Below are 23,175 nucleotides of genomic sequence, written 5' to 3'. Positions count from 1 at the left end.
CGCTTTGAGGGGAAATGTATGTTTGCTTAAGCCGAGCAGCTAGAAAAATGACTGTCTTTGAACTCAAATTAGAACGGCAGACAGCTTCGAATGGAACAAAAAGAGAAGAAGGGGAAATGTGCTAGCAGCCCAAAGGAGCTGATGTGTATTAGCAGGAATTCACAGTCAGTTTCCACAAGCAGATCAGATTACTGGCTCCGAAAACAGTTTAGTGTCTGTGCTTTAGTCAGTCGGTCAGTCACACTACATCCATTGTAATTTGGCGGACTCTCCTCCTAATGGACATGTGTGAAGGACATGCAAGCAAGCCAGTCACTTATAACGAGTGAAAATGAAACTGTGTGCTCTCGCACACACTGAACGCACAACATTTTTAGCGAGACAAAACCTGCCAGAAGACAAAGGGTGTGTGTACACAGACACGTTTTTTCCCCCAGCTGAAAACACTGGACGCTCTTTTGTAAATGCCCAGCTGGGAGTGTTTGAGAGCGCTTCGAAAGCACAGCATTTTTTTTTTCTTCAGCTGTGATGCTTTGGTTGCTATGATACAGAATATTCATGGGAAAAATGTATTGCAAGCTCAGTGGTTTTCAAACTGTGGGGTGCGCTCTACTGGTGGGACACAGACAACCAGTGGAAAAGTATGACGTGAAATCAGTGGGAATGATTGTGATTTTTAACATTAGTTGTTATTCTTAACTTAACTGGTACATCAACAGTAAACAAAATGCTTTTTCAAGCAATAAATTTCATATCGGTTTTGGTTGTTTGGGCGATTTCATTTGGTAAAGACACAAATGCTTGGATAGCAGCCGAATTAAACTCAGCTCTGTTGTTTTTCAGCACTTGGTTGGTCTTCCATTTGGTATCCTCTTACACTGTAATTGGATGGCTGGGTAAACAGCAGCCACACTGTTGGCATTCGTGGTAAAATTGTGGCGCTGCTACTGAAAATGACTAAAAAAATAACAGCGATGCTTTGGTCTACAAACCCACAACCTCTTTTGAAGGTGCCGGCTATACATGAGGCTAACATGCAATGGTGTGCCTGCAGTGATATACCACCAAAACCCTGGTTGGCGTGGGGTTTTTATACATGTGAACATCTGCTTACAGAATAATAGACGATCTATTTTTGCAAAAGAGAAATAAAACAAAAGTTAAGCTGTCTTTTTGTAACCGCAGGGCCACATGTGCATACACAGTAAAGGCAACGACATTGGTCGTCTTCCGATTCTCATCTATATATGTTCTCCCAGCTCTGCAAGCTGTTCTCGTTTACGTGCCCCTCCCTCCCCTTTCTAATTCTTTAACTTCTTCACTTCTATTTAGTACATGGGGATCCGCCAGGCCGGGAACCGCCACCAGTCCCCTTCGAGGCCTTCCCCAAACCGCAGCTCAATTCATGTCCCAGCTATTCACCTATCTACTAAAATGCTGTCAAACATAAAATGAGGACGTGGGCCCAGCGAGTAAACAGTCTATTAAACCCTCTTCGCCACTAAGAAACAAAAGAGCGCAGAGCAAGATTTAGACAAATCTGAAGAAAAGTAACATGAAAATTATTGGTTTGCTGAGATAAAAAGCAAGTAGCATGAATTCTGATTGAAATGAAACCATTAGAGAGAAGATAAGAAAGGAATCAGAATAATAAAAACTCTGTTAAAAAGCCTCAGCAGACATTTAAGTAACAGCAGCATATAATGACCTTTTTTCCATTTTACTTTGTTGCTTTTTTTTACTTTTATTGATATGCCAACTTTTCTATCTGGATACAAAGGCTGCTCTTCGTTACTTCTCATTTGTGTTAATTATGTTTCTCTTTTCAAGCCATCCCACGCCTTTGTGGTTTTTCTGAATCTCCATGTGTGGCCTTTTCCTGACAGTCTGTGATCTTCTGCAGTTACTTGACTCGATTCACTTTTCAACAAAAGCACAGTTAGCACAGCTGCCTCAGAAAATGGGTTTGAATTCCCTCCAGGCGTATGGGGGATGTGCGGTGTGAGGTTCTCTGCATGTCTTTGTGGGTTTTATTCATATCCCAAAAAACATGCATGTATTAAGAAATATTCCTGCCTTTGCCACTGAGCTAGAACTTGAGGACGGGAACCATGTTGTAGCCTCCCTGCATGCTGATACTGCCTGTACTGGGCTTGTGCATAACTTCTGCCCAAGTCATGTTACATCATATTCTGTTTTTGTGTTTGCATCCTCGTGGAGAGCAGTGCAAAGGCATCGGCTGCAACTCTGGGTCTGAATAATCTCCCTGGTGATTTTTTCTTCTTCTCCTCAACTTTCAGGGTGAGCTTGGTGAGAACCACTAACCCGTTACAAATAAACCTGAGGTGGGTAGACGCTCTCATCCAGTCTAACTGTATAGACGCTCAGGGGGAGGACGTTGGAAAGGAAGAAGAGGCGGGGAATGCTGAAAAATGACACAAGGAAATGACCGCAGCTGGCTGTCACCATCATTAAGTGCGATGAATGTTGCTATGGAAACAGCCCAAAGTTCAGGCCCGGGCAAACACAGGTGAGCGTCTGTGTGAGGGAGAAAGAGTAAGTGACTCCAAATGAGATGACCTTTTGAATTTTCATCTTGTGCTGAACATTTGAAGAAGCTTTTTTCTTAATGAACAAAAACTGAGACTCCAATACTTTTTCTTTGAAAGCCGAGTAGATGCACTATGCTAATAACATGAAGGGTGGATCCTGTGGTGGCACGCTTATGAAGAAGGCAACCCAAATTAAGGTTTTACTTTAATGAATGAAAACATGATTTTTTTATTCACTTGGGTTTTTTTTGTCAAGTATTAAAATTTGTTTCAAGATCTCAAACGTGACAAATATGCAAAAAAAAACCAAACAAAACCCCCCCAAAAAAAACAACAACTAGGAAATCTGGAAGGTGATGAATATTTGTTCACAGCACTAAACATAAAGTACTTTGAATACATGATAAGCATAATAGAAAGATGACATTCATTGCACTTTGTGTTCCACTGGCATTGTTTTTACCATGCACCGTGGTTTTATGTTCAGTATTCTGTCAGCTTTATTTACACAGCACACATTCATAACAATTGTAATCTCAATGTACTTTCTAATGCACTTTAAGGGACTATATGATAGACAGAAACTTAGCAATCCAATAATCCGGTTCCCTGTGCTTGCATGGATGCTCTGGCTTCCTCCCACAGTCCAAAGGCAAGCATGTGAGGTTAAGAGGTGCTTCTAAATTAGCTGTAGGTGTGAATGTGAGTGTAAACGGTTCCCTGTCTCTACGTGTTAACGCTGTGATGGACCTGTGACCTGGATAAGTACATACTACACAAAGAAAGCACAGTTATTTTACAAATGTTAAAATAAGTTACTCCTCTAACACAGACACAGTAAAAAATGCAGTTTTGATTTCGAGTGTGTGACTCCACATTGTACCAATGCTGCTCAGGCACTGACGCTGTTAAATTTTTTGTGCTTACTTTCCCTGTTGCTCTCATAAAGTGATCTTAAGTTATGAATCTTGTGGTGCTTTGTGGTGCTTGCTTTCAAAGGAAATGTTAAAGGGGACCTATTGCCGATATTTTCTGTCATGTATGTGTGGCAGCACTGTGAGCACCGGTCAGTATTCTGTGTTTCACAGCTGGAACTCTGGGTGAGAGTTTCTTAGTAATTCAAAGCTTTATTGCTTTATTTATTTGTAGAGGTGATATCAGATGTAGGCTATGAGAGCACTGCACCATGGGAATAATCTGTGAGTCAGTTTTTAACAGAAAGCTGTGATTCATTAAATCATCAGTACATTTAAAATTCATCATATCCTAAAGCACACACGTAGTACTATTACTTGTTCTGCCTGGGTCATTGTTTAATGATTGAAAGCTTGATTTAATTATGAGTGACAGATTACTATTTGGCTTCAGGTCAGGATGGAGCTCTCACTATAAATCACTGGAGGCTTTGCAATATGATCCTCTTTATGTTCGGAGGCGAAGGTAGAAAATGTAAAATGTCAACTAGAGAAAATAAAATCATTTAAATATCGTGTGTTTATGTGTGAGTGTATGAAATGACCATTTTTGAGATCCCAGCACTTAACAGCATTTAGTTTTTGAACTGTGGCTCTTTCAGGCTTGTGCTTTAGAGAAGATGGATGTGTTACTGTGGCCTAACATGTGTTTTGGTTTTGCTGACTTGAGTTCAATGGTTTGGATAGAAGGCTGAAATTGTCAGAGTTTATGTAACATATAATCCTTTTGGTTCTGCTGGTGATTTACTGGTAGGTGCCCTGTATTTTTCCTGGTCCCGCATGATTGTTTACATATGTGTGATATTAGGTACTGTCTTAGAGCAAGGCTGGGAGATGGAGCTCAGTAGCTCTAGCAGCTTCTGCTGGTTTGTAACATAAATATTTTGAGTTTTCATGGTCTTCTGCCCCAAATTTGCCCTTGACTATTTAACCAGTAAAACCAATCCAGCAGCTATATTTTTATTTTAAATCCTAGTGAGGTTCAGTATTGGCCTGATGTTTTATAGCACCACAGTGTTGGACAAATATAGTTTAATTTGGAAGCAATTAATCAGTGGAAAAAGCTATTTAAGGGACACATTCAGTTCATTTCTAGTTCATTATTTTTATTTTATACCCTGCTAGAGTAGCTTTGCATGATATATAGTTAAACAAAATGATATATTTCTCTTGCTGAAGCTTGTTGCAGCCCCTCAGTTCATAAACTGTTTGAAACAAGCTCCCTTCCCTCTCCCTTTAAGAAAGCTGTTTCTCCATTGGAAGCCCATCGTAAACAAACCAACCGTTTGAAGCTTGAGCTTATGACTCATAACTCTGTACTTACACAAAGAACTTCTGGTTACATTCAGCCCTTATTATCTGCCAACTCCAGACAAAATATTTGGGAATTTAATTTGATTCCACTGTTTGTTGATGACAATAACCTCTATCTTTCAGCAGACAACATAAACCTCTCCTTTCTTACAAACCGTTTAAAAAAGTGACCGTCTGCTAATTTGCACCCAGTCCTCCTTTGGTCCTTTGTCATGCTATTCAACACTAACCTTTCTTTTGAGAAATATACAAACAATGCTGCACACTCCCGCTACAACCATGTAAGGATATTTGAAAGGACATCATCAATGTTGAGTTTCAGCAACATTCAGACAATCGATCATGGTTTAATTTCCTCTTGGTTATATTATTGAAAAGTCTTTTAAACAGGTATCAGTTAGTCAACTAATATACTTTGGATGATTAAAAATCCAACAGAAAGGCTTTTTATGGGACTAGTATAATAACGTTTTTTTTAAGGCTGGAGCTGCTAACGCCAGACGGTGTGCTGGGACAGCCCCAACAACCTGCAGCTTCTTTGTCAACATCTTCACCCCCATCTAACATAAATAAATATTTAAAAGTAGCTTTAAAAGACTTATTTACCCTTACAGAGCTTATTTTTCTTATAACTTCCTTGTAATTATTATTATGAAATGCTAAAACTCCCATCCAAGTTTTACAACCATCTGGCATGAACTTTCTATTGAACCCTGGTTCCTTTAAGTTCTTAATGCCTGAGAAAAGTGTAAAGTTTAAGTTCACAGCGACCTCTCCAGCATCAGCCACTTGCAGGTTGAGGACAGCAGGTCTAGCTCCCGTCCGTCTCTGCTCCTTCCGCTACAGAATCTGCTTGCAGCAACTAAATTGATGCTGCCAGATGCACTGGATGGTCTTTAATGCTGCATTTAGAATCTACTCAGCCAAACTAACTCTTAAAATTTACCACATGGAAGGCTGAAAATAGAAGGAGAATTAGGAGGAAGTTGAAAATCAGGTTACCATGCAGCACAGAGCCACAGCCCACCCAACCTCAGTGTCATCTTTAACCTCAGGTCCTTGCTAATTACCGTACATGGCTGCCTCTCTTCCTCTCCCCACCCCACCCCTTCTGACATCACACACACACTCATCGAGGTCAGAATGTGGCCTGTAGTCCCTGCAGGTAATGAGAGGCTGTTGTGCGTAGCTGCCTCACATGCACTTGTTTGTTTGAGCTGGTTCCCTCTGTTATCAGCATGTGGTCGCTTTTTCATGAATCGCTAAAGCCACATGCTTTGACTCCACCCAAAGCACCTCTTTCCAACCTCACACAAGAAGTAGATTAAGGCCTTTAGGCACAGTGGGGCACCTCTTGGGCAGACAGAGCGGCAGCACAGCCACAGCTGCAGCTAACATGATTGCTTGTGTTTAAGAATACATAAAGCACTATCAACACAGCTAAACGTCTGAATGATGTGGGTGTGATTTTATCAGTTAACCGCTTGGATGACTGACAGCACACACTCACGTGGTTTCCAAATATAAACCTCAGACTAAAAGATTAACTGAACCAAACCCAAATCTGGCTCTGTGCTACCTCTCAGCAGAGGTAACCAGCGGTGGAAACATAATCTCTCCGTGTTCACCCAGTCTGTTCACAGTGACCTGCCAACAGCAGCAGGCAGGCAACCAACCCCCTCCTCAGCGCAAAACACACACTCACTAGTCACTGCACAGCTGTCCACTCTAAATGTTGCTTTAGAGAGATGCAAATATTCCAACCAAATGAGTGTAATCCAGAGTAAATGCTGTCCAGCCAATCTCATTCAGATGGATTACAAAGAGGAACCATTCCCTTTCCTCAATCTTTCACCTAAAAAACTCCGCTTGACCACGCTGATGCTATTTATAACCTTTTGGGAAGTTCAGTTCAGAGTGCCAAATGTCACTTACCAAAGCCTGGGTAAAGGCTGACTATAATTAAACATAAAAATTAATATAATGCAAGAAGCTCTTTATAACCATCTGTGTGACTTTCAAATAATAGTTCTGTTTTTTTGTTTCCCTGCTGAGTCAACAGACACGCAGGCTTTTCTGCATTAGCTTTGAGTTTTTGTTGTTATGATGCTCAGCGCTTTCAGATTGTGATCTGCATTCATACAGAAAACATCCACATCACATGTTTCTGGACCTGGACCTGCAAACCACGACCTCCTCCTGACCCAAAAGTACCCTCACATGGTCTCTGGTGTCAGCGTAAAAGGTTTATGCATTTGTATTTGTAGCCCAGTTCCCTTAATACTGGCTCATTGGTACAGATCTCTGTGTGGAAGAACAGGTGGTAGCTGTCAGAGGCAGGCAGCATGCATATTTAAACATTTTAAAACAGATAAAGGAAACAGTATGACTTGGCAACCCGGTGGCAACCTCTGGTCACTATAGGGAAAAGTATGCTACTAGAGTTGTTGGCTGCTGCTCAGAGAATTCAGGTGCAAATAGGATACTGCAACAAACCCTCAATGCTGCAGCATTGAATAATAGTTCAGAATCAACTGCCAGCAACCACCAGGTAAGGGTCCCTGTAGCTCAGGAAGTAGAGCAAGCCATCTACTAATTGGACAGCTGGGGGTTTGCTCCCTGGCTGCTCAAGTCTGCAGGCAAGCTACTGAGCCCCAACTTGCTCTCTGATGCATCCATCAACATGTAAATGTTAGATAGAAAGCACTTAGGTAGAAAAAGCATAGCATCGGTGATCGAGGCATGTTGCATAAAGCTTTGTGTGCTAAGTTGGAATAGAAATGTGCAATATAAGAACCAGCTCATTTACTTATCAACTATTGGTGAAATACCCTTTTCCCCTTGGTGAACGATGGTTACTCTGGGGTCACTCAACACCCTACATGAACTTGTGACCTGGGGCTTAATAAAATAGCTCAACCACTCTAGGGTTAAAGTATGGACAAATATCAGGACTGGTCCCTGATTGGTCATTTTTTATTTGTAATATATGTTGTATTCAGCTTAATTTTTTTAAATAGCATTGTCTTGTAAGCCTGTTCACAACAACAAGATAATTTCAAATCTATCTCGTTTGAAACTGATGTGTCCCCGGAGGACATCTGGACTAAGTAGCAGACAATAGATGAATGTTTCCATTCATGTAAATAGGAAACTATAGTAATTTATAGGGACCGATGTTCAACAAAAAGTAATCCATGCACATCCTCCTCATGTTGTGAGGAAGAAACCATGGGAGATGCCCAGATTCCAGATTCCCATCCTGATGTGACACCAAAGAAGAGTTATGTCTGTGGGTGAAATTGAACCAATGTCTATTTCAAATTCAAATTTTATTTGTCACACACACAACCATACACAGTATGACACGAGGTGAAATGCTTGTAGCTGTGCAATGCCCGACCATTAAATGACAGTGGTTTTACAGTATTTACAATTTACAGGTTATTACAAAATTTACAGATTTAACTTAGAAATTTACAGTAAAAATGTGCAAATAGCAGAAAGAGATTATAAATTATAGGAAGTGTGCATGAAGAAAAACCAGAGTGCGTGTGGTGATGTGATGTGTGTGGGAGAGTCCAGTCCTACACCTGGTTCAGGCCCCGAATAGCCTGGGGGAAGAAGCTCCTCCTCATTCTCTCTGTTTTGGCCTTAAGGGAGCGGAAGCGCTTCCCAGACCTCAACAGTGAGAAGAGTCGATTGTTGGGATGGGAGAGGTCCATCATAATCTTCTTAGCTTTGGTCTTGCACCGCTTGGTGTAGATGGACAGCAGGTCAGGGAGCTCTGATTGAATGATGCGTTCTCCTGAGCGCACCACTCTTTGCAGATCTCGTCTGTCCTGCTTGGTGCTGTTCCCAAACCAGGTGCAGATGTTTTATGTATTTGCATGCTAAACAAATGTGTGAACCACTACACTAATACATTACATCTTTTAATTTGTCAATAAAGACAAATCAAATCCCCTTCTTTAAGTAATACGTGAATAAAATATGAAATATAAATGGTAACACGACGAGTAATAATGTTTTTACAGTCCCTAAAATGTGCAACAACCTGTGAGACACTCAGTCACTGCTGTGGTGGATTTTACTTCTGTACAGTCAGCCCCACTGATCTGTCTTGTATTTTAATCCTGCCTCTGTTTTTTTATCAGCAAATGTTGGAAATCTTTCATAACCAGTGAACGAGAATGACGGTTGATTTACGGCTCAAACATTTTCTGTGACAATATGATCAAACCTTTTGGATATCTTCCAAAGAGCTTTCCATTCTCAGCAATCCATCAAAGAGTCGTCATGTTTCAATCAAAACATTCAGAGAAGTGTGGTGTAAAATAATGCTGAAGATACACAGGAGCAACAGGAAGAAAATTAAAAGGTAACAAGGTAACAAGGAAGGAGGGATGTTACTACAACCAGTAGTTGTAGTAACATCCCTCCTTTCCTCTCTGCTCCTCAATTACATTTCAGCTTAGGACAACAGAACGATTTATAATACAGGCTGAGGAGAAGCGAGAGCCGTGTGTGTGTGTGCTACTATTTATGACGCACAAGATGATTTATATAATCTCCTTTGTGTGTCACAGAGCACAAGTGAGGTTAATGTGTATCTGAGCTCCGAGTGTGTGCTAAGTCATCGTCCCTGCAGCCCATCTTGGGTCTGTTCTTTCTCTTTCGCTCTTCTGCGACCCTTCATGTTACCCCAAATTCTCACTGACAGTATTTCCACCTGACCTCCAAATCTGCTGTGATGATGGCCTTTTAAAATGCTTGGTAGTGTAATGCAAGTAATGCGAATATTCACATGACCTGTTTAGTGTGATGAGCTGTGTTGCAGCTACCGCCCACCGTCAAGCTGGACGTCTGTTGACCTCTGTCATGTTTATTTTCTCAAACAAGAGGGAAAGATAAGAGAGCCACAAACCAGTGATGACCTGAGCGAGATGATTCGGGTATGATGGTTCTGTGCCAGCAGCTTGAGTCACTGAAAGTATGATTTTTATACTGCAGCATGCGAAGCACCCACCGGTGATATGCATTCTAGAGTAATCAGAGCTTTTCAGTGGATATTTAAAAAATCTAGTATGTCTTTGATTTTGGGATGCTTAAAAATATTTGATTTGTCTTGGCCTGCCTGATGTACTTTAGAGTGGCTAAATCCCAGAAAACACCACAAAATGAATGTTTCTAAAAAATCTGGTTGGTGTTAAAGCTTGGAGTCTCTTTCCAGTCATTTTAATGTCTTAACCTTCTGAGGTCTAAGTAAAGGTCATCAAAATTTAACTCTTTTGGAGAAAAAAAAGGTAAGTTTGGGGTTGTTGCCTGTGATGACTCAGTCAGGCCTGAGGCAAACCATGAAGGAGCAAGGTTAGGGTTCAATTTTGATTTGGCCTCATGCTAAATAGCCAAGCTTTAAAAAGCTAACGATGTTACATTTTATATGCAGTCCCATCATTTTGTCAGTAAGGGTTTTCTAAACATGTTAACCACACACGTTACATGATCACCAATGGTGTGGTGTTTCTTTAAGAGGCTAAATCCCTGCAATTGCAAGAAGTGAGGGGAGTCTCCTGATTCTCCACGATCTGCCACCATCCTGAATTCCATCCATCCATGCATCCATGCATCCATGCATCCATGCATCCATCCGTCCATCCATCCATCTTCTTCTGCTTGTCCAATACAGAGATGTCACTAGGTAAGAGGCAGGGTGCAACCTGGTCAGGATGCCAGTCTTGATAGGCAATCATTCATATTCACATTCACACATAAGGTCAATTTAGAATCACCAGTTAACCTAACATGCATGTATTTGGACTGTTGGAGGATGCTAGAGTGCCTGGAGTGAACCCACGCAGGCACACAGAACCTGCAAATTCTGCACAAAAAGGCACAGCCGGCTGATGCACTGACACCCAGGACCTTCCTGCAGTCAGGCAACACTGCTGTTCGCCACGCTCTGTGCCACTCAACATCTGTATAGATCACAGTGTTTTTAAAAAACAACACTGAGCAATTACAGAAGATGAAAGTAGCAAAGGAGTGTGCTGAACAAGTGCCACCTGACAGACTCAATTCGTTTTTCTTGAATCTCCAAGCTCTCTAACAGTGACATTTTAATTTCTTAACCGCCCACTATCCAGATGGATATTGTAAAGCCAAAGCTTATTATCATATATTATTGCATAAACAGTAGATCCTGAAATAAAGTAACTTGCTGAGTGGGGATTTTCTACGAAGAGAATGTCGTGTCTTTGTAATAGAGATGCTTTCCTGTTTCAGATTCCTGCTACAATGGACTGAAGGCTTTGCTTCAAAGCTTGCATGCGACCATGAATTTTCTGAGACACCAAATTTAAACTATCACGAGAACAGGGCTTCAAGCCGGGTTCCTTTTAGCATTATCCTTTTCCTTTTTGGACAGTGCATAACCAAAAGCAGTAGAGTTTAGCAGACATCCCACCCGTGCTGGCATGCTGGCATACAAACCTGCCAGCATGGATGTAGGGAAGGAGATAGACAGATGGAGGATACAGAGAAGACGGGAGGATGGCAGACATACAAGAGGCCACATGAAGGCAGGATGAAAACATGGAGCCCGATCAGTCTGGGCAGAAATGAAAGAGAAGAGAGTTGAGAGGGTGGAGGAAAGATTGGTGAGTGAACGTTCATACATGGTCTGGCCTCTAATCAGCTTTGCAGGGTCTAATTACTGCAGTAATCATACAGTTTACCTATACTATAAAATAGTGCCTGTTAAACACAGCCTACATCTTCTGGTTCAGGCTCCCTGACCCTCAAATCTATCTAAGTAAAGCCTTAAGGTTTAGGCTGAATTTTGAAGCTTTCACCTGAAAAAAAAAACCCCACAAACTGTAACAAATATTTGGTAGAACTTTGAAATACCGCAAACCTCCTCGTTGCATTCAACAGGTCACAGTGAGTTTTGACAAACTCCAGCAAAAGTTGTATTTTTCTTCTGCATAAGGATTAAAGAGTAAATATTTGCCTCATAAAGCTTTGGAACAGTTTCAATAACACTGACTAACATCACCAAATATAGCTTTACAAAATTGGATACAAGAAATATGAAGCACAACAAATTCCCACATCAATTTTAATTATAGTACCATGGGTCAGGGGCACATGTTTTTTGATCCATTACAATACAAAGATAAGACATAATCCAGTATCACTAATGCATTTTCCAGTGTTTCCCATCCATTTAGATTTAGATCACTGGCTGCTGCAGATTCTGCTTGGAGTCACTAAAACAGCGAATCTGCAGAGCAGGAGACAGAGTACCATCGCTAGCTGCAGTCCTGGACCATCAGGTATGGATGTGTCCAACTGTGGACGAGGCTGAGGAAGCAGCTAATTGATATGGAGGACCACTACAACAGCAACCCGGCCTGCAAGCCAGCTGGTAGGGAAAATAGGAGAGGGACATAAGCAACTGAACTTTCACAAGAAGAGCGAGAAGATTGTCACTAATAAATAAATGTCAGAGGGTGTCGTTCTAACACATGAAGAAGAAGAAGGTGCCGCAGATAAATACAAATAAGATGATTCGACAAAGACAAAAACATGAATTCACTGTGTAATTGTGTAACTTTATTAGCAGCGTCCAAATGAAATGCGCCAACAATATTGAGAGTAACATCCTCCTCCCTGCCCCTTAATGCCCTCTTGTCGCTATGGTAACGGAGAAATATTTCTTTCAAAATAAGACACAAAACTACAACACGGGAAAAGACCCAGGGAAACCGAGTTAATGATAAAAACCCTGAAAATCCTGAAATAAGACATCATTGTTGGGGGAATATCATTGTGAAAACCCTTCAGAGAAGTTTAATATGCCAAGACTTGAACTCAGTATTCTGAATTGTTCACTCAGTTGCACAGTAACAAAGGTCGGTGCCAATCTCTTCATCTAACTTTCAGACAGAAAACAAAAAGGGGAAAACGTTCCTCAAGCTTGACACAGTTTCGCAATCACATTTACCCAGCAGACTTACTATTTATGTCCTGCTATGAATAATGAATTATTTTAACTGCATTATCTGGATGTTGTGCAGGTTCAAAAAGATTCAAGTAAAATTCAGCTGCTTTGTTGTTGTGAGAAAAAAAAAAACAGGCCATAGGACTAACGGAAGTAAACAGTGGCTGTAGAGTAGCTTTGTTTGGAACTTGTCCTGACCACATAGACCTCATGTTATATAGGTTAAACAGCTTTTTTAGCACTCCTGCATAGCATCACACTGACCAGATGTGGTCTTTAAGTAGGCCAAGCTAACAAAACATTAGAGGATCAGGGTGACAATCCTGTGAAATAGCTAATCCCACAGGCTTTCAATGAGGGGCTTCCCGTCTGATCTGCTGCAGCGCACAGGCACCACATCACCAATCCATGTGTGCGGTATATTGGCAGGCGGTGAAAAATGGTCCTCTGAGAGTCTGCAACCTGAAAACCTGGCAGGGGTTTTTTAATCGTGCTCACCATAAGGTGCAAGTCTGCTGAAAAATATGTGGTACCCAGTCACACCTGCCTTCAGACACTCACACACTCGAAACTTCTGCGCCTATATATAAATAAGAGGCTCTCAGCTTGGATGTTCAAGCTAAAAGACTGCCAGTAAAACATATCTCCATTCTCCTCTGTCCCGTTCAGAAATAAAAGCGCTCGCAGTCCTTTTGTCAGAGTCATGTGTGTCTTTGTGCATCTGTGTGTGTGTTCGATTGCTGTGCTAAAGGCGCAACAATAGATAATGCTTTTAGCGCAACCTAGAATACCATAGGTTAGCTGAACAGAGCAGTGGAAAAGCTACAACGAAAGTGGCAAAAATATGTTGATTCTAAACTTATTCCAAAAAACAAAAATACCCTGAATCCTAATTAAGAATGTCTTTCTTAATTATGTGCTGCAGCCCACTCAGGCACAGGGAGAGCATGCAAGCACCACACATAAAGGCCCAGTGGATCTGAACCCAGCCACTTCCTACTGTGCAGCAACGCTAACCACTGCATCCAAAACGCTCTCTCTTATTTAGACAAATTATGATTCATTGCTGTGTTTAATAAACACACAAAAGCTAAATGAAGAAACCTGCTATACTGCAAAAACAGCAGTCTCCAATGGAGCTGCTAATGTAAAGACGTTGATCCTCTCACCTTATTTTTGCACCTTATGATCAAATCATCAACATATATTGTATTTTAAAATACAATATACTGTGCTACCAGTGCCAGTAAGGTCTGCTGTAATAAAGAGTGAGCCATGGCAGCCACGTTTCACACCACGATTCCATCCTCATGGTTTGAAATTAACAGCATAAGCCCACAGGTATCACACGTCCTACAAGGATCTCAGTGGCTAATTCAAAAGACAGCAGGCCTCCACTTGACTGTCAACAACAAGCCTCTAATCTCTGCTGCAGACCACTCACTGCTGCACACGGACAGATAAAGATTCCAGTTTTAAAATGAGATTTGGAAAGCGAAGGAAAGTGTACAAGCTACAGTCGAGGCTTCCTTTGTGTGTTTACTTTGGCTGCTTGCTGGATCTGCCACCAGTGGCTGTGGGGATACGCTGTATTCAGGCTCATATGAGAGTAGCAGGTAGAGGCAGGGGAACCGACAGACGTATGAGAACTGTGAAGTCTCAGCCCAACACATTAAAAACAAAAAGGAAGGACGTCTAAAAATCACGTTTACATCTCAATTTTGATTATAATTGTGCAGGGCGCATTCAGCTCATGGAGACGTAATGTGCAGCATCTTTTGACCTGGCAAGATGAAAAAATTGGACTTGCGTGGAAAAAAAAGCAATTGCATCATCGCTAAAAATAAAGCAGCAAATCTGGCAGCCCAAAATGACCTGAATGAAAAACTCTAAAGCAAAAGCTAGTCGGGATAAATCTAGTATGGGAACAGATTAATGAGCAATGGAAGGAGGATGGAGATGTTCGACTTTTACCTCTTGTGCCACTGCAAGGTTTAATTTTAGTACATTTTTACTCTGAGCAAGAGAGAAACACTTGGCAGCACTTTATAAAATGTTGCACGTTTTAAATAAATAGAATTTCAATGTGTTCTATTTGAAATTACAATGTAATTATTTTTACATTAAAAATAGTTAAAGGTAGATAAAGTAGAATAAGGAGGTAACAAGTCAGGTTATTACAGTATGTACAATGTGTACTTGTGTAGTGTTTAAATTCTGAAAGGTTGCTGCTTCAAAACCTTTTGCACGTTTGGGCTCAAGTGAAGCTTTCGAACGTGTAACAAGCTGCTGCTGGTTCAGAGATACACTCACAAGGCATCTCTTCTTGATTCCCCCATAAAGATGACATTTGATACCCTTAATGATGAGTTTATATATTAATAAAAACGTGGTTTGGCGAGCACTAGAGCAGTTTCTGGATCGGCAGAGACCCCCTCTCTAACTTCTGATGCAAAGCCAGTGATTTTGCTCTATAAGCAGACCTGAAGCCATCCAGTTTAGAAAAGAGCTTCATGGGTTACTTCACAGAGTAAAGAGTGAACAGAGCCTGACAACCAGCTGCAGCAGATGATCAGCTCAAGTCTTAGCTTCTGTAATGACAAACATCCATCTTAGTCATGTTTTTCACCGAGATGACCTCTGACCTCCTTGAGGCAATTTAGAGCAGGTGGATTGTTCCATTCACTGTGAGAACCAAATATTATGCCACCATCTATTAACGAGTATTTATGATCTCTCTGTACCTGCCTGCAGGGAGAGAAACTGGATCCTGCACTATCAGGTATCTCTGAACTCCCATGACAGACCCCCGCACCTCCCTCTGCTATTGACCAGCCGGGTCCGCTCAATCACCTGCTTTGCCTGTCAGGAACAGATAGCCCAGACTGATGGACACCCAGGGCCATGACTAGTTGAACTACTTCCCTTCACATTTTCTGCCAGTAACAGAAAGGCCACTGGAAGAGGGGGGAGTCCTAGTTAGCTTTTTCGGGGGATTTTTGAACACGCAGCAAATTGGGCCATCAAACTGAGCGCAGATCACGCCTCCGGCCTCGTTCTGAGATGTTAATCATCAAAGCTCTCAGCATCCACTGAATTTAATAAAGACATCAGGACATTTGTTTGAAAGATTACACATCTAAAACCACAATTAGAAAAGAATAACAATAACAATAACAGGCACTCACCAAAGAGGGTTATGACTCACAGTTTTCATTTCTAAATATCAAACAGAAGGTGATGATTTAAGCAATCAAACTGGCAAACGCGGAGATGTTGTGCAAGCCAGACTGAAGATGTTAGTCTCGAGATTGTGTTTAAAGATGCAGGCATATTGTGAAGACTTCTGCTGCGCTGGCAACCACGGGCCCCATTAAATGTGTGACAGAACTGAAAGCAGACATGGTGTTTTGACTAAAGGCACAGGATTACTCTAATTCTGAGATAACCGGGGAACTACAAAAAGAGGCGGGCTATGAGAACAGATCTAAATGCAAAGAGATGCAAAGAGAGGGCTTAAACTGCTTTCTGTGTACCTATATTTACATCCACATGAATGCAGAAGCATACATTATACAGCACTCTCATATTGTCAGAAAATTCAAAGAACATTTTCCAGACTTACCTGGCTATGTAGGTCATTTCCCCCCTAACCCTAATAACTGCTTGTGCTCCGCTTGGCAGCAAGAACTGTAATCAAGTGTTTGCAATAATTGGAAATGAATCTTTCATGTGCTGTGGAGGATTTTTGTCCTAGTCTTCTTTGCACGAAAAGCCACATTGGAGAGTTTTCTACCATGGATGGTGCCTTTAAGGTCATGCCAAAGCATCTCAATCTGATTTGAGTCCAGACTTTGACTTGGCCACTCCAAATGTAAAACATATACTTAAAAAAATGACAAAAAAAGGGCAAAAAAAAGCAGGAAGGCGGAAAAAATGCTTTTTCACAGCACTGCATGTAGAACCTCAAACATGTGCAGGTCTACAGGAAGAAGAGCAAAAACAACAATCTGTACAGTTAGAAGAAACTGTACAGATTAAACACAGAGTGCGCAATATAAAGCATCACTGCTGGAGTCAGTGTAGAAATGTGTATGTGTGTGTGCATCTAGCTATAGCACAACATCATGCTGTGTCAATGTTTGAATGTGACTTCCGGCAAAGTACTTTTGAGTAAGACTAAAAAAACGAATCCTAAAGTCTGGACGCAAAGAGAAAAGGCATCTGTTTCAGTTAACAGACCTATAAGTATCACCACGCCATCATCACGATACAGGAGGATCTAACCACATCCATCCTTAATGTAGACCTCGACAGGTCTCCACTTAAAATCAGCAGTTTACCTGAACATGCCACAGCCAGCCAGGACATTCATACCTGGGATCTGCTCCCTGTCAGCACAGCTAGCTGTTAAGAAGCTTTACTTGTTGCATTGATATAAAGTTAACAAATGCAACATTTAGGCGCCCTGTTTTACGACTATATATTCCTATTTTAAGCCTTTAAGAACAATGAAGAGGCTTTAAAATTGCCTGAGGCCAACAAATGTTAGAAAAGAACAAGAAATAAAATTGTTCCCAAGAATCTATACTTCTTGTGGGTATTCCTAAAGGAAAGACAAGGCTGTAGATGTCTGAGAGGGATCGTTGAAGATCATTGATGCTTTTTTTCCCAGGAAATTGATTGCTTCTTTTTTTCTGAAGCAGGTTAGGTCTGCAGCATAAGTTACCATGGTGATGTGCCCTGGTAAGAAGTGAACAACATTTGTAAGCATGAAAACCCAGGGTTAAACCTGCCTCATAGCACAGGCAGTACAGTAGAGTGACAGAAAAACAGATGGATGAATAAACAGCTACTGTAACCAAATGATTTTCTCACACAGCATCTGTTTCTTTACATTTCATTTTTCCAGCAGCTGCAAAGCACAAGTCCTGATACCCAGCAGTCATAAAGATTTGGGACACAGCACATCCTCACATCTGTGATGCAAGCAGTGTTTAAAATACATTTTAATGGGCTATATTTCTGTAAACATGAGGTCTTGGTGATTCCTGTGACACCACATGTGTTTATTGAAAGGGAGTGATGCAGTGTGGCAAGTCCTTAAAGGGATCTTTCCAAATTTGGATAAAAAGATGATGTCACAGTGGCGTGATCAGGGTCATTATCTTGATTTAGGAAGTAAAAATAAGCACCCCTCAGCTTCTGAACTTTCAAATTGGGCCCTTTTTAAAAATGATCTTAAAGCTTTAATGAGGAGATACAGAAAACGGGCAAATTAGATGGAAAATGAGTCCTAATGGGGAAAAAAAGGTTTCAGACTTTGATGTCTTCTACAGGGCTGCTGTCACATTGGATGGTGTTTATGCTGCAAGGAGAGCAAAATCAAAAAGACAGTAGAGCTGACTGCCGGTTGCTTTACTTTGGATGTGCATATGTGTGGAGGCTCCACTCCCTTTCACCACATCAGCAATGCCAATAAAAAACTGAGAGGAGAGGAGAAGAGTGGAAAGACCAAGCTATAGAAAAAAGATGCGAGAGACGAGGATGAAAGGAAATATGATGAGATAAGGCAAGACTAGAATAAATGTCGAGCGGGAGAAAAAGAGAAGAGGTGGCAAGAAAAGTTGCAGGACAGCAAAGGAAGAGAAGAAATGGAGAGAAAAAGAAATAATGTGGGGGTAAGCTAAGAAAAGAGGAGAAGGAAAGAAGGGCAGGGAGGAAAGTAAAATAACAGGAGAGAACCAAAAGGGGGAGATTAGAGCCAAATGGGGGTACAAGAGGGCATGATATTGATTTAACAAAAAGAAGGAAACAAAAGATAAAAGTAGGCGATAAAGCAATACTGCAGAGGAAGTGAAAGATTAAGAAAAAAGAAGGAAGGTGGGAAAGAGAAGAGGAAAGGAAACAACATGAGATAAATGAAAGAAACACATGTGAGACAAAAAAAGGAGAGGAGAAAGTGAAGGAAGGAAAGGAGAGAACAAAAAGGGTGTAGGCAAGGACAAGTAAGGCAAAAGAAGTAAATGAAGGAGGAAACAAAAGACACTAAGAGATGATAAAACAGTGAGAGATGAAAGGAAGAAATGAATAGGAAAGGATGTAGTGGAAAAGAGTGGGAAGAAAAAAGAAAGACCAGATTACAAGAAAGAGGGAGAAGGGGAGGCGCAAAAAGGGGAGGACAGAGGACGTACAAGAAAAGGATAAGATGGATGAGGAAGGAGGAAAGGAGAGGTAAAAAAGAAATAAAAAGAAGATAAGAGAGACCTGATGAGGAAGAGGAAATTAAATGTCTGACAACTTAAGACATCACAGATGGAAAAGACAAGACGAAGAAATATTAAAAGAGGGAGGGAAAAAATCCATGATGAGAAGAGTGTTGGAGAAAAGAAGAGGAAAGGAGGACGAAACAAAAGACTGAAGATAAAACAAGCTATCAGACTGATGAGGGCATAAAGAGGAAAAAAGAAAGAAGGAGAAGGAAGAAGCAGGGGCAGGAAACTGAGGGAAGGAGGTGAAAAAGAAGAACCCATAAAAGGAAATGAGGAGAGGAGAGGAGACCGGTCAGGCCACACCTAAACATATACTCTGGAATGAAAAGACACACACACACACACACACACACACACACACACACACACACACACACACACACACACACACACACACACACACACACACACACACGCACACCTCACTAACAGAGAGTCTGGTGCACTTTCTGCCACACTGTGATGCTGTATCAGCTATCAGAAGACACAGCAGCAGGCCTGCCCACTAAAATACCAGTCCTCCCAGTAAGATGTCTGCTGGTGTAAACCACTCAAACCACAAAGCCACTGCATCAGGCGGCAGCTTTATGAAAAAGCACAGTCAGCCAGTGAAGTGAACACCACGTTTAAGTCCAGCTGAAAACATCAGAGTTACTGTTCCTGTCGTGTAGCTCACTGAAACAGCGAGTACGAGGGGGAGACTTTCCATTCACTTGCACCGCATCTCATCCCAGACATCCAGGCAAGGAAAACAATGTGCATGTGTGAGAGAGCCACACATGCACACACACACACGCACAAACGCACACGGAGAGAGTGAGACAGAGAACGAGAGCATGTCTGACCATTGGTTCATGCAAATGTGAGTCAAATGTTTTACCCCGGGCAGGCACACAGACTAAGATTTAGGCGCGGCTGGAACACACACACACACACACACACACACACACACACACACACACACACACACACACACACACACACACACACACACACACACACACACACACACACACACACGTGCTGCTGTTACAAAAGGATCACTCGCGATTTACCAACATCTCTACCCCGGTATAAAAGTATTAGTCCCTGCTACTACTGCTGCTGCTGCTGAGGAAAGAGCCGACTTACTTGTTGGAAATCGCTCCCACATGGGCTTCTCCTCCTTCTCTGTCTTCCTGCACTGAGCGCTAATGAACGCTCTTCAAGGCGGTGAAATCCAGCGTCCCCGGACCAGCTGCTGGCCGCGGAACAACCGACCTAGAGCCGAGCGAGCGAACGAGCGAGCGGGCGGGCGTCTGGCTGCCTGACTGAGCGGCCGGGAGAGTTGTCTTTTCAGCACCACACCACTTTGAACAGCTCCCGCTGACGTCACTGCCTGGTTACGACGCCACGCCCACTTCCCTAGCGACTGAAAGACAGACAGAGAGAGAGAGAGAGAGAGAGAGAGAGAGAGAGAGAGAGAGAGAGAGAGTGGGTATAGGTGTTTGATTTATTGATCAATTAACATCTATTAAAGTACAGTGAAGTTGGGTTTTGGGTTACTCCAAAAAATGTATTTTTAAAATAGAGACTTTACCTTATAAAGTAAGGTAAAGTTGTTTTATTGTTTGTTTTATTACAGGAGCAAATCACAGTCAAGGTGACGTTGGACAGTTTCTGAAGTAAAATCTATGTGAGAATTCTGCAATAGCAAAGATGGGGTACAACCGCAATATTCAGATATGTTTATATCATATTTTGGCATAAAGTCAGCAATTTTTGAAAGATTTCATTTGTTGAATCTATGCATGTGTATTTTTGCATATGTAGTCTGCACTGGTAAAAGGACTTTGTGCCTCAAACCTGATTACTGCCAGACATGCTGAGTACAAGAAATCACTTAAATACAACCTGTCGACTAAGTGAAGCAAAAAAAATCTCAAAAAGCAACAGCTCATGCCACGATCTAAGGAAATACCTGAAAAGTCAATGACATCTATCTGGAAAGGGGTACAACACTATTTCTAAGGCTTTAGGAGTTCAAAAGCCTTAAATAGGAGCCGTTATCCACAAATGGAGAAAGCTTGGAACAGTGGTGAATCTTTCCAGTCTACCAACATTCCTCAAAAAGCACACAGACGACTAATCCAGGAGGTCTCAAAAGAAGCCAGTGTCATATTTAGGAATGTAACAAAAATGAGAACCCAAATGCAGAACAACACTGGAGAGCAGACGGGCTTAAAAACTGTATGACACAACAAGGAGCACAAAGGTAAACTAAGGCCACTTATACACACAATAATGAGTGAGTGAGAAGGACAACTAAAAGAAAGAATGCATCACTAAACAGAAACTAGGTGGCAAAACTAATAAACTCAAATACAGGATTACTAAAAATAATAACCCCAAGATAAAAATAAACCCTGGAAACTTTGAGTTCATGATTCAACAATTAGTCAGAGACGGGGCTAAAATAGCATTAATGGGAGAGTTCAGGGAGAAAACCATTGCTGACAAAAATAACTCCGTGTCTCGTCTCACGTTTTCACAAAACATCTTCGTAATCCACAACTCTTTTGAGAAGATATTTTTTTTGGATGTCAAGACAAAGGTTGCACTTTTTGGAAGGTCTGATTCCTTCCACCGTAAAACTAACACAACATTTCATTACGAGAACATCAGACCAGCAGTCAAATATGATGGTGGTAGTGTGATGGTCTGGGGCTGCGTTGCTGCTTCAGGACTGGGATGATTGGCCTCAATTGGTGGAACCATTAATTTTGTTTAGGAGAATGTATGGACATCAGCTCAAGCCCTGGTGCTAAAACACACTTGGGTTATGCATCAAGAAAATGACCAGAGACACACCAGTAAGTCCATCTCTGAGTCTAAACCGATTGTCGTTCTTGCAAGTAGAGTATAGCTCGACCAGTTATTAGGATCAGGGAGCGCACAGGTAGGTGTGGATAGTTTTTTTCCCCTAATAAATGAAATATCAATTTGAAATGCATTATTGTATCTTTGTGTAATATTAAAAGACTGTTACTCTGAGTAAAGATGCCTTTCTTAGCATGAAATCATGGCTGGAGGCAGTACATGCACGTCTACAGCTCTGGATTGGTTGTATCCAAAGCACAAACCTGTGCTTCAGAGACATGATTTGGACATGCAGCCTTAAAATTATATATTTATAACACAAGTCAAAAAGACTGCTTGACATCTCTCACATTTATGCATTTGGCCCTCTGTAAGTACACCGCATAGACACTTTGCATCGCCACAGGGTTTCAACTTCACTGGCACTTTAAAACATCAAGAACGTTTGTGGAAAAGACAAAAATTGATCCAAAATCTGATGCAAATACATGCTCGAGCAAGCTGAAAACACACTTTTCCACAGTTTTTGGAAAACACTGGCATTTGTGCAAGAAATGCAGAGCTGAACATTCCCAAATTTTTGGTCTTCTAACGCAGCACACCACAGGCTTCATACACCTGCAGTAATTTATTATCACTCTAAGTCTATCAGCACTGACAGTTGGCACATTAAAGTTTCTCCAGATGTTCCAGATGAGGTTCAAATGTAGCCGACCGAGTGAACACCAGTGAGCAACACAACTGTTTGCATTTGGTCACAGGAAACCTTCATCCCAGTCTCAAGACAGTCTTTGTTCACTGACCTCTGTATTCTTCCTTTCTTTGGTTTTACTAAAAACCAAGCAATTACTTTTAAACACAGACATAAATTTTTTATTCTTGATTAACAGGGTCATATATACAGGGAGTGCAGAATTATTAGGCAAGTTGTATTTTTGAGGAATAATTTTATTATTGAACATCAACCATGTTCTCAATGAACCCAAAAAAACTCATTAATATCAAAGCTGAATGTTTTTGGAAGTAGTTTTTAGTTAGTTTTTAGTTTTAGCTATTTTAGGGGGATATCTGTGTGTGCAGGTGACTATTGCTGTGCATAATTATTAGGCAACTTAACAAAAAACAAATATATACCCATTTCAATTATTTATTTTTACCAGTGACACCAATATAACATCTCCACATTCACAAATATACAT

The 23,175-nt window shown here is 41.3% G+C and overlaps 1 protein-coding gene across 3 annotated transcripts in view; it reads right to left on the bottom strand.

The window, feature by feature from the left end:
* The window catches only part of smpd3 (sphingomyelin phosphodiesterase 3), an 86,775-nt gene extending 66,310 nt beyond the window's left edge, over positions 1 to 20,465 (bottom strand). For all 3 annotated transcript variants that reach the window (XM_026172583.1, XM_026172582.1, XM_026172584.1), the window contains exon 1: positions 20,249 to 20,465. The gene's annotated coding sequence lies outside the window, so the exon portion shown is untranslated. The remainder of the gene's footprint in view (positions 1 to 20,248) is intronic.
* Between the last annotated feature and the right edge of the window lie 2,710 nt (positions 20,466 to 23,175).

This window comes from Astatotilapia calliptera, chromosome 7, assembly GCF_900246225.1.
Source record: "Astatotilapia calliptera chromosome 7, fAstCal1.2, whole genome shotgun sequence".
Classification (NCBI taxonomy): domain Eukaryota; kingdom Metazoa; phylum Chordata; class Actinopteri; order Cichliformes; family Cichlidae; genus Astatotilapia; species Astatotilapia calliptera.
The sequence above is the reverse complement of the archived record's forward strand: the minus strand, read 5'-3'. Positions and strand labels throughout refer to the sequence as shown.